This window comes from Centropristis striata, chromosome 23 (genome assembly GCF_030273125.1).
Source record: "Centropristis striata isolate RG_2023a ecotype Rhode Island chromosome 23, C.striata_1.0, whole genome shotgun sequence".
Taxonomy (NCBI): Eukaryota; Metazoa; Chordata; class Actinopteri; order Perciformes; family Serranidae; genus Centropristis; species Centropristis striata.
This window is the reverse complement of record NC_081539.1, coordinates 814,138-827,414: the sequence shown is the minus strand read 5'-3', so window position 1 is coordinate 827,414 and position 13,277 is coordinate 814,138.

Sequence of the window (13,277 nt, the reverse complement as noted above, 5' to 3'; positions counted from 1 at the left end):
GTTTTGACTTTCTCTGTCACAGTGAAAACCAGCAAACTGTCATTTAAACTGCTTCCTTCTTCAATCTTCCTGAAATCCTGTTATTAGGCACCAAACTTGCCTTTTATTATCCTCATGTGCACATTTTATCTCAAGAGTTTTTTGTGTTTTTGCAGAAAAAAAGAGCTAAAAAAGTGCAAAGTCAGCTGATAATTGTCTCTGCGGGTCCTCCGGCTTCCTCCCACAGTCCAAAGACATGCAGCTTAGTTGAACTGTCCCGTAGGAGTGAATGAGAGAGAGAGAGTGAATGGTTGTGTGTCTCTGTGATAGTCTGGAGACCTGTCCATGGTGGACCTCGCCTCTCGCCCTATGTCAGCTGGGATGGTCTGCAGCCCCCCGCCACCCGACTTCAGATAAGTGCTTCAAGGAGAATGAATGAATGAATGAATGAATGAATGAATGAATGCTTTCTGCTGCAGCTCCACCCTGTGGAACCATGGAGCGCTGCACTTAGTTTGATATATTTTATAAAGTCACCTTGTTAGCACCTATACTTGTGACAGATAAGTGTTGGACAATAACAGATGAATATTTGCTGGTAACAAAGAAAACTTCAGATTCTGTCTGTATTTTGGTGCAAAGTTTCATTTTGACATGTTTTCTATTCAAACAGCCAGAAGTGATGAACATGCAGACTATATTGTGTATTAATAATCATGTATATGAAAGGATTACAAGTCCACATGGGGAAATAATTGCTAATAAAATGATCATGACTTTATGTTCCTCCTGGCTTTTTTCTCTTTGGAACAATAAAGTTCAAGTTGTTCTTGAAATGCTGAATAATGAAAACGTGCCTTAATATCGAGCCATGATTGGTCCATGCAGCTCCATGTGAGTTTGTTTACTACTTTATTGCAAGGCTTCTTACTTTCACAAACATAATCAGTCATTTTGTTTTCTTTACAATATTGTACCTTGCATTTTTTTCCCCTTTTTTTTCAAGGTATACATTCACAAAGTAAATAACAGAAACATAGGGTAAACAGACAAACATATATACAAGGCAAACTGGTATTCCCCAAATGAGGATCTCCAAGAAAAGGAATAAACAACAAACTAACGACACACAAAAAAAAGGATAATAATAATACAATGAGAAAATAAGCGGTGGTGCATGTATGCGTGTTCATGAATCTGTGTGTGTGTGCATGTGTTAGTGTTAGTGTTGGTGTGGGGACCATTTAGTTCATCTCCTTCATGTGATTAAATATTTCCACTGTTTTTACCAGCCTTTCTTTACAGTATAACTGTATTTGTTCCCTGTTTCTAAAAGTGAGTCTTTCCATGTCTAACCTTTGTTCTGCTGTTAATAGCCATGCTCTTAATTTTGGTGTATTTGATTGTTTCCATGCTTTAGTCACCTGCTTCAGGACGGTTACTCTCAGTAAATTACAAAAATAAATGTCTTTGCTCTTATCTTCCCTTTTAAATAAATACCTAACCAATGTTGTACCTGCAAAGGTTCTTTAAACTCAACAATGTACTTTAATATTTCCTCAACTCCTTCCCAGTATGTTATTAATACTTGGCATGTACAAGTGTCTTTTTGAATAAATGTCAATCATTTTTTTCATTCATTTATTTCTAAAAGCAGAGGAACTTGAACCATTTTGTCTCTGAAGACCATGTCCTCTGGTGTGACACTATATTCTGATTTGAAATTCCACAGACAACTTTATTTAACTTAAGGACCCATTTCAAGTATCTGTTACTGAAGCCCCCTGTGAAGCAAAATGTGTACATGGTAAGTTTTTGTCTCAGCACTTTTCAAATATTCATCTTTTTCAAACCACTATAGAATTGTTCAGATTGGTTGTCCTTTGGTGTGACAAACCTAAATTATGTTTTTTAATTTAAAAATTCAGTTAGACTACATAATTGTGGAAAATTATGCAAATGATGACTGCTAACTGCATGTGATAGGTTAGCTAGCAACAGCAGAGCCATGAACTGACACAAAAGGCTGAAACGTCCTCCGGTGTGACAGAAACGTCCTCCGGTGTGACACCTACAGGTATCACTCTGGAGGACGAAAATGTTCCACTAGAGCAGCCATTCTCAACCTTATATATATATATAATATATATATATATATATATATATATATATATATATATATTATATTATATATATATATATAATATATATATATATTATATTATATATATATTATATTATATATATATATAATCATCATTATTATTATTTTCTAATTCGTTTTATCAACTGAGTTTGAAAGATCTGAACTGTGCGCGTGAGATTCTGTTCAGTGAGCAGAGCGGGAAAAATAAACAAACAAAAAGAAGAAAAATTCACGCGTTGTTGCTTTACCGCAGCTGCAGTTTGCTAGCAGCTATAACTGATTCTGGAAAAATGGAGCGATGGCTGAAAAGAACAGCTCCAGACTTGGGTCAGCAGCAGGAGCAGCAACAACAACAGCAGGGGTCCCAAGGTCTAGGAGCAGAAAGCCTAACGGGACCTCCGCCCGAGAAACGGAGGGCAGTGGGGCCGACACCGGCTAGGCTCCGTAAATATCAGCCCGACTTCTTAAAGTATGGCTTTTCATGCATAGCAAAAAATAACACCGAATACCCACAGTGTGTCATTTGCTCTGAAGTACTGGCAAATGAAAGCCTCAAACCAGTTAAACTGAAGAGACATTTAGAGACAAAACACAGCAGCTTGATTGATAAGCCAATTGATTTTTTTCAGCGCAGGGAGCAAGAACTTAGAAGCCAAAAAACAGTGGTGAGTGATTATTCTACTGTCCCTGCTAAGGCCCTTGCAGCTTCATATGAGGTGGCATATCATATCAAAAAAGGCTCACACGATCGCGGAGAGTCTCATCCTTCCCGCAGCCGTAGCGATGACAAGAGCAATGCATGGGGAGAAAATATCTAACACTCTTTTAACTATTCCCCTTTCAAATGACACTATGGGGCGCCGCATTCAGGACATGGCAAATGACATGAAAGATCAGCTCATTGACAGAGTGAGGAAGAGTGGAAGATTTTCCCTGCAACTTGATGAGTGCACAGATGTGGCAGGAGATGTGCAGCTGCTGGCCTATGTGAGGTACAGCTACGAGGGGAAAATGCACGAAGATATGCTGTTTTGCTCATCAATGGAGGGAACATGCACTGGACGGGACATTTTCAACAAGCTCGACAGCAATATCCAAAAAGAGGGACTGAGATGGGAAAGCTGGGGCAAGAAAAGGTTTAAGGGCCTGTGTGTTGGAGGTAGCTCCCCATGTGAAATTTCTGCACTGCATAATCCACAGGGAAGCACTCGCTGGCAGGTGTCTCGGGCCGGAGCTTCGCGATGTTCTCCAAACATCAGTGAAGATTGTAAATTTCATTAAATCTCGGCCACTGCAAAGCAGACTCTTTGCCACACTCTGCCATGAAATGGGATCAGACCACAAAGCACTTCTCTTTCACACAGAGGTCAGGTGGCTTTCTCATGGTAAAGTTTTAACGAGACTCTTTGAACTGCGTGAAGAAGTGCGCACATTTCTATCCGACTGTAGTTCTCCCCTTGCTGACTATCTGACTGACCCAACGTGGGTTGCGAGCCTCGCATATTTAGCCAGCATTTTTGACAAACTCAACAATTTAAATTTGTCCCTACAAGGCCCAAACACAAATATCCTTATTCTCTCTGATAAGGTCACAGCATTTAAGAGAAAGCTGGAGCGGTGGGCTGCGCGAGTGGAAGGGGGGAGTGTTGAAATGTTCCCTGAGCTGGATGACTTTATGGACAGTTACAACATAACCATTCAAACTATGAAAGGAATTATTGCCTCTCACCTCAGGAGCCTGCTTGAAAGTTTCAATAAGTACTTCCCAAACGATGAAACCCCGGAGAAGTACGACTGGATACGCCAGCCTTTCACCAGCACCACCGCGCATCACCTGCCATCACAGCTGCAGGACGCCCTGCTGGATCTCTGCTCTGACCGCACATTGCAGACTGCTTTCTCAGCATGCACACTGGAAGAGTTCTGGTTGTCAGTAGCTACAGAATATGCAGCATTGTCAAAAGCTGCAACCGATGTACTGTTTCCATTTGCATCCACATATCTGTGCGAAAAGACATTTTCTGCACTGACATATATGAAAAACAAATACAGATCACGACTCCTCAGAGTTGAGAGTAATCTTCGCCTGGCCGTGTCGAACATAAAGCCAAGAATGGAACTGCTCTGTTCAAACAAGCAGGCCCAGCCATCACATTAAATAGGCCTAGTAGTTGCAGCTATTTGGCTTTCTGGAAAAGAAGACATCGAATAGAGTTTTTGCTAACAAAATGTAAACTGCGTTGACAGGGAAATGGGCTGTATGAGCGGGTTGAAAGTGTAAGATTTGTGAGAATGTTATAACTTATTCTTTTTCATGTTTACAAGCTCTCAGCAACATAGATGTTTAAAATGAAATATGGGCTGTTTTTATCCCCATTGTGTTTGTTAAGACATTAATTAGCATGTGTTGATTACTAGTGTTTTTTCTTTCATTATGACGAAAAAATAAAGTTTGCGTTATTTGTTTACATTTTAACCATTGTCGGTCAATCGCTCTATTCCTCGACTGACATTAGAGTGAAATTAGAGCCAAAGTGTTATTGACAATCAATAAATGCAGTACAATATGAACTCAAAGCAGATTTTTCCGTTGTTTTTTCCATATACCTGCACCGCTTTTCTTTCAGCACCGCGGACAGCGCCTTATCAAAAGTGCGTTCCCCCCTGGGGGCGGGGTCGCGGACAACATGCATGTCAAATTGGGGGTCGCGACTTAAAAAGGTTGAGAACTACTGCTCTAGAGGACAAAGTCTCTCTGAGAAGCGTTTTAAATCATGAAATGAGATTTCTTTATCTCATTTCTTTATTCCTCCTTCCATATTGAATGTATTCATTAATTAATTAAAATATTTCCTGTTTTTGTAGAAAATTTGTAGAGCTATAAAGTGTCATGTAAAAATGTGTTTTGCTTTTGTTAGACAGAAAGAATTGAGGGAGAAACATGAGAGAGAACACGCAAATACAGACAGAAAATGAACAGGGATCCAAGGAAAAGGGAGGAGATCCTACAAGAACCACGCAGAAAGTAACTCGATTTGAAATGTTGGCTTAAAAAATGCCGCCATTACATAATTAATACATGAATGAATAAATAAACAATAGATTATAATGTATTGTCTGTGAATTCTTCAAACAGGTATCATGAAAAGAAGGCTGAGGGGAGAGTGGAAATCTTTAACATCAACTTGCTGCAAAGGAAGCAGAATGAATTTGGTAAAAAATGGAAAGAATCCAAAAAGAGATGCAGGGCAAGAGAAAAGGCACTCAGTGCTATCCTGAACACAACCCCAGAGTCTCCAGAAAGCTCACCAGAGGAGCCAGTGGCTGAATCACCAGCAGAACCTCCAGTGTTACTCCTCCACTTCCTAATGTGGGTAGACCTACTTCTCCATCACCAGGGGCCTCACCAACAACATGGACCAACCAAACAAAAAGAATGAAGAAAAATTCTGAAAGAATCCATCAAAACTGAAGCACAAAAAACAAAGCGAATCAGAAAAAAAATGCAACGCCTAACTCAAAATACGACTAAAAGGCAAGAGAAAATTAGAGTGAGGATGAGAGGATGAGAGGAGCAATGAAGGATGAAGAAGGGAGGAGGAGGAGAGGAAAAGGAGGAGAGAAGGAAGAAAAAACACCAAATAGGTATTTTAATGTATTAAAACATTTTCTAAAACAAGTTATTCATTCTAGATTTAAGGTGTTTAACATTTTGTAAATTAAATAACAATACTTTTAAGTAATACCTCTGACTTTGTCTTTAATAACTATCATTTCTGTCCGATAGTGTGACACAAATAAATGAATCAAAAATGTGTTTCTATCTCAAAATACCTTATATAATATTGCATAGAGAAACAATCATCACTCATATTAAATTAAAAGTATTTTTCAACAGTTTTGAAAGGTTGACAGCAAAGTTTGACTTGCGTTAAATAGCATTTATTGAAAAAGCCCAACAGCTCTTGGGATAAAAACAGTGTTATTCATAATTTAATATTACATACATGACACTATATGTAAAGAAGTGTTCAACAATGAAGATACATCTCTCTCATGTTATTTATATAATATTTGAAAAATAATTTCTTATTCTTTTTGAACGTCACACCATAGGACAAATTTATGGCTCTGTTCAGTGAAAATGTAAAAAAAAACTGTATATATATATATATATATATATATATATATATGCCAATTTTTAAGGTGAAATTAAGCATTATTTGTGTCATTTTTTAAGGCCGACATAAATATTCAAACTATCACTTTGAAATGTTCCAGTTGGTATTTTGCATATATATATATATATGTATATATATACATATATATATATATATATATATATATATATATATATATATATATATATATATATATATATATATATATATAAATAAATGGCACTGAGCCTCCACTATATCCTTGCTCTGACCCTAGACTATAGATCCAGAAACTTAATGTCCTCATCTTTGATTGCCTACTTACAATAAAACTAAGGGGAAATGGTCCAACGACTGAGCAAGATGGGCAGCTTGGCGGCCATTTTGATATGCAAATGAGAAGGTCACAAACTGAAATGTTGGTTTGGGAACCATTTTTTTGGACTCAGCACCCTTGAGATATGTAAAGTAGGCCGGTTCCTGACTTGTACCCATAAACGCTTGTCACTTCTTCTAGAAGGGCTTTTTTGTGAAATGGGTCTAGACCAGCAGCTGGTCCTGGTCTCCAGTAGAGTCCAGTCCACATGGTCCCTGTGGTCCTGTGATGTGCCAGAGGATCCTCAGAGGAGGTGGACTGCTCTCCTTCTCTCTGCAGACACACTGAGACTCCTCCTCCTCCTCCGTCTGCTGCTTCATTCATTCAGAGAACGTGAAGTCAGAGTTCCTCAACAGATGAGTTCTCTTCATGACAACATGACTCTTCATCAACACATTTAAATGCATCTTTCTGCCTTGTGTTGTGTCACAGCTCCACCCTGTGGAATGATGGGGGATTACAGTTCATGTCCACAGATTAGTCAATAACAACAGCTTGATCTTTCCTTTTCACCATCAATATCACACCTTTCTCATATTCTAACAGATGAATATTTGCTTGTAACCAACAGAAAGAACAGACAGATGATGTTTCATGTTCTTGTCCTGTTATTGATCACTGCTGACTTTATGTTTGTTTCCAGACTGCTGTTTGTTTGTCTTTCTGCCTGTTGCTTGTGTTATTATTTGAAACGTTTTATTCTCTCATCTTTGTCCTTGAATAAATAAAAACAGTCAATAAATAATGATATGAAATCTGATTTGAAGGGGCGGGGCCTACCAGCAGGACATTTTGTTGTTTGATCCGGTCCAATGAGCAACTTGTACAAGTGTGATGTAGAAAGTTGAAGCAGCTGCTGCACATCCACTGACAACAGGCTCCTCAGTGAAGCAGAGACTTCCTGTCCAGCAGGAACATGAACATCATGACATCATCATGACATCATCATGGGACATTTTTAATGAGCCACAAGAACATTGAAGTGTTTCTTTGCTGAAAAAACTCATCAGACACATTATTGTTGCATGCAGCCTGTTTGTTTATCACTTTGTCTGGAGAATGTGACTAATCATGTGCTACAAAAACCTCCCATTATAACTCTTGTTTATGGAATATTGTTGGTGTGTTTATTGTTTTTAACGCTCTAATCCTGCACTGTGTCCCAGACAAGAATTCATAACTTCAAACTATTAAAACATGAGTCTTGAAAACACAAAATACTTAGTGATACACAGAATATTTACTGTAATAATCATTTTTATTAAAATATATTCTTATGAAAGTGTGGCCCATTAAAGTTATGTCCTAGGTTTTTGTCAGATTTCTATAGAAGCGTAATTTAAATGGATGTAAACAGAGTGAATTATCTCACTTCCTGTTCTGAGAACAAGACGTGAAAGCTACTCAAGCACAGCTCAGCTTTATAATATTTCATTCATTTATTAATAATGTTGCTGTCAGGTGTGCCCCGCCCTTCTGAGTCACTCCAGGACATTTATATTTTAAAAATGTAGATTTTGTTCAGGAGGGAAATAAAACAGCCACTCACGACAACTTGGGCTGGAAATGAGAAAGATTTAGTCAACTGTCAGATAAATGATCCTCAGCTGCAGAAAATGCAGTTGAAATAATCCTAATAAATGGTTTCATATCAAAGCCTTGATGTTCATATTTACACTAGCAGTCTAAAGTTTGGACTCATCCAATGCTTTTTATTTCTCTTGATTATATTTTAAAAGTCAGAAGAAACAAAGCAGAATATGTTTTATATCTGATATTCTTCCTTTTCTTTTGATGCTCTCAAACACATTAAGAAGGTCAGAAGTTGAGGAGGAGCTCCTGTTGACTGGAAACCATCCGGCTGAGGCCCGTTGACACCAAGGGAAAACAGAGATTTACAGGAGGTTTGGCCTCTCATTGACACCAAAACACCCTTTTTATCACAGAAAAACATGATTTATAAAAACTCCGGGCAAAGTGTAGAATTAGTAAAACTGCGGTGATGTGTTGTCGTGTCAACTGGGAGAAACAAACGGGTTTTAGCTTCTCACTCATTCTATCTAGTTGTTTTAAAGGAACAGGAAGTGGCTGGTGTTACTGCTTGTTGTTGATTCGGAGGATTCTGATTGGCTGATGGCTTTACACTGCCGCCCATATAACAGGTTTGGTAGAGTTATAATGACGCTCGTATTTATGCCGGTTGATGTAAATGACAACTTTTTTTTTTTTTTTTTTTAAACATGTTTTTATTTGAAGAAATGAGTTTTGATCACAGATATTCAACATAAATCATTTTTCTTATTTTCTTCCCCCCACCCATCCCCATCGTGCTGTCAATTCGGAAAATACATTTTTTTTAAATTAAATAATGAAAATAAACTTGTGAGTGAGAAGTACACCTCAAATGTTATACGAAGAAAAAAAAAAGTTACAGGCATGAAAATATATACAAGGTTAAAATAATATTGTAATACAAAATAAATCTAATATCTATCTAAATAAAGATAAACTAAAATGAAATATATATATATATGTATATATATATATATATATATATATTTATATATACAGGACAAACTGTGTTGGGCTGCATATATATATATAAATGTAATAAATAAATAAAGAGAAAGAAAGAAACGGCAAAGTCCAGATAAAAAACAGTTATACATTTTTTTTTTTTAAATCCAGCAAGTAAAGTGAAATAAACTAGAAATAAAGTTAAGAAGATTAAAAGCAGCCAAAAGAAAAATATTTTTTTACAAGAAAGAAAAATAAATCCAAAAAAATAAATAACAATAATAAAAAAATAAAAACATTAAAGTAAAATTAAACTGAAATAATGTTAGGAAAAGAAAAGGCAGCCAGAAAAAGTGATAAATTATTTAAGTTGTAAGTAAATTAAAAAATAACAATAATAATAATAATGCAAGTAAAGTGAAATAAACTAGAAGTAAAGTTAAAGAGATTAAAGGCAGCCAAAAATGAAATATTTGTAAACAAAATAAAAGAAAAATTCAGTCCAAAGTAAAACAAATTTATTTTGAAAAGCAGTGCAGGCGGATGTGGTAACCGTTAGCGACAGTAAGGGAAAATGTTCCAGAAACGGTAACTCCCGGTGTTTAGGGTGTAATTGAAGCAGTATGGGAGCGAGCTGAAGGATGTTTTTTACTGCAGTCGAAGAGAAAACACGTTTATTTATTCCATCTATGTGAGTATTTGAAGTTAACTATTAGAAGAAGTTTCATAAAAGTTAGTTAACTTTGGTTGTTAGCAAAGAAATGTAGCGAACGTTAGCTAACGGCTAACGGGTTGGTTGTTAGACCGTCTGTTTTTAAAAAGAGGTAAAAGCTGTGTGTTTTCAGCTAAGTTTACTAAACAAGATTATTAAGTTAGCTGCTAACTGTATTTGTCAGCTAGTTACAGTCACCAACAAAACCAAAGTTGGTTAGCTGATAGTTGTTTACTATTAATCTGGTAACTTCTTCTAGTTTTAACTGTTTTAGCTGCCGTCTAAGACATTAAAAACATGTTTAGATCTTTAACAAATCGTCTAATTCACTAACACAAGTAGGTTTAGTAACATTTAGTTAACTATCTTCAGTAATGGGTTTACTCAGCTGGTAACTATTTCTACTAAGATAACTTGGTTTAGATAGCTTTCTAAGCAGTAAACTAACTACGTGCTCATGTCTTTAAGGATTCTGGAAATACAGTAATGTCTTCTTTTTTCAGTTGAAGATAAAAGTTTTATTTTATCTGTTTTATCTGATCTATCTATCTCAGTAATTATTTTTAACATATGTATAATGATGTATGAGACAATAAAACAGCTATATCTACGACCAAAACTCCTTTTATTTCAGCTGTTGAAGCAGAAAGAGATGCTCATCATGTTAAAAAGTGAATCTGTGTGAGCACCACACACACCCACAAGCCTCAGGTAAACTCAGCCTGATTCCCTGTAAATGCAGAGGGGAGGAGCAGCACTGAACAGGTGATCCAGGTGCATGAGAACAGGGAGGGAACCAACACACACAGAGTTTAGTCAGCTCAGACTCCACTCTGAGTCCACACAGCAGGACGAGGAAAACTGAAGTGGCTGAGGCGGGGTGAGTGTTTATCTGACATTTAAAATATTTTACTGTCAAAGTCTCTGTTGAGTTTAATCTAACAGGTATTTCCTCTTCAGCTCAAAGAGAGAAACCTGACTCTGCTTGATTCATCTGTAGACACAAAGATGTGACTGTCTGAATAATATACGCAATAATTAACCTGCAGCAACCCGAGAACACAAGTACAGATTTAAAGAAAACTGACTGAGTTGTACTGATTACACTGAACATCCTGCCTTGTGAGGACCAAATAGAGTTGAAGACCTCCAGAGTGAGGGAAGTTTTGTAAAGCAGGGACATTTTGTCAGATAGTCACTCAGTGACAGACGTTCAGAACCTGTTTGAGGGTTCAGACTGGGTGTTAAGGCTCAGGTTAGAGTGAGGTATAGGGGTAACAGCTGAGGGTTAGGCATGTGATGGTAAGGGGCTCAGGAGTTGGTTGGTGGCTGTTTTTGGAAACATTGATCCATCAGTGTGGATGTGGTTAATACGTTACAGCAGATATTTGTGTGATTTAAACATTCGTCTATGCAGAAAACACAACAGACTTGACACATATATTTATGTAGGCAGTTAGCTAGAGCTGAATTATTTGAGAAGTTATATATCAAAGCTGTAATATTTCTCACTAATACTGTGTTTGTGATTTAAATAGCTCCTTTTTTAAAATTTAGCAATGAATTCCCTCTTTTTATTGGTTGGTCGACACAGTTGTAGTACAAAACTAGCTTTGATTGATATAATGTGATTTATGAGATGAGACAGTCAAAGAGCTTGTTGAAGCTGAGAGCCAGGTCTGAGTTATCTTCAGCTCTATGTTGAACTGATCAATGCAGATCAATACATTTGATCATTTCTATCATTTTAATCATGAGGATCAGTGTTTGCTCACATGTTTGGTATGTTGTGTTCATGTTGTTCACTCATTTTACAGTTATTTGTGGCGTATCCAGTGCAGGTTCTTCTGGCTGAAACTTTGTTCATGTCCACTGCAGCTAAATAACACCTGGCAGGTGAGTTTTAGTTCAACAGCAGGAATGTGACCATGCTGCAGGTGTTTTTGTTCTCAGTCTGAGCTGGCTGTGTTTTAATGCAGTGTGTTTCTTTGCTTTATGGTGTGGATAGTTAACCTTATCACCTTATCTGTAACACTTGATATGTGAGTACAAGCAGCTCCAGTTAATAATAATAATACATTTAATTTATAGGCGCCTTTCATGTCACCCAAGGTCACCTTACAAAGTCTAAAATCATAAACATCTTTAAAAACAAGACAACATGCTAAAAACATCAAGACATGGTAAAAACAAGACAAAATGATAAAAGCAAGTGAAGTAGTGTCCAGTTACAGAGTGTATGCCAGTTTGAACAGGTGAGTTTTGAGTTGTGACTTGAAGGTTGTGATGGTGTCAGACTTATGTCCAGTCTTATGTGTGGGGGGAGGGAGTTCCAGAGCCTGGGTGCTGAGCAGCTGAAGGATCGGGCCCCCATGGTACTGAGGCGTGATGTGGGGATGATTAATAGTCCAGCAGAGGATGAGCGGAGGGAGCGGGAGGGAGTGTATTCTTGAAGGAGGTCACAGAGGTAAGTGGGGGCTAGGTTGTGGAGAGCTTTGTAGGTGAGGAGGAGGTTCTTGTAGTGGATGCGGTATTGTACGGGGAGCCAGTGGAGTTGAATGAGAACAGGGGTGATGTGGTCAGTTGATTTGGTACGGGTGATGATCCGGGCGGCCGAGTTCTGAATGATTTGTAGTCTGTTGATGAGTTTGGTGGGGAGTCCAGTGAGGAGGGCATTGCAATAGTCAATGCGTGACGTGACAAATGAGTTGACCAGGATTTCAGTGCTGGATTGGGTCAGTGATGGGCGGAGTCTGGAGATGTTGCGGAGGTGGAAGAATGCAGTCCGGGTGATGTTTTGAATATGGGGTGCAAATGAGAGGGTGTTGTCCAGAATGACGCCGAGGCTCTTAACTTGGGAGGAGAAGGGTACAGGGAATCCGTCGACGATGATGGGTGGAGCTGGGGTGTGTTGTGATTTGGTGAGGGTGGATTTGGAGCTGATGAGCAGGGCCTCGGTTTTATTGCCGTTAAGTTTGAGGAAGTTCCTGCTCATCCAGCTCCGGATGTCTTCAAGGCAGGTGGTGAGTGAGGTGGGAGGGATGGCAGCGGTGGGTTTGGAGGAGATGTAGACCTGTGTGTCGTCAGCGTAGCAGTGAAAATGGACCCCATGGTGACGGAGGATTGTGCCCAGGGGGAGGAGGTAAATGGTGAAGAGAAGTGGACCCAAGACTGACCCCTGGGGGACACCCAGTGAGACACCCAGACACCCAGACTTGTGGTTCCTTAATTGCACAAATTGTTGACGGTCAGTAAGGTATGATGTGAACCAGGAGAGTGCAGCACCAGTTATCCCAATGCCAGCCAGGCGGTCCAGGAGCAGAGGGTGGGAGATGGTGTCAAATGCTGCGCTGAGGTCGAGGAGAATGAGAATGGTGAGTAATCCAG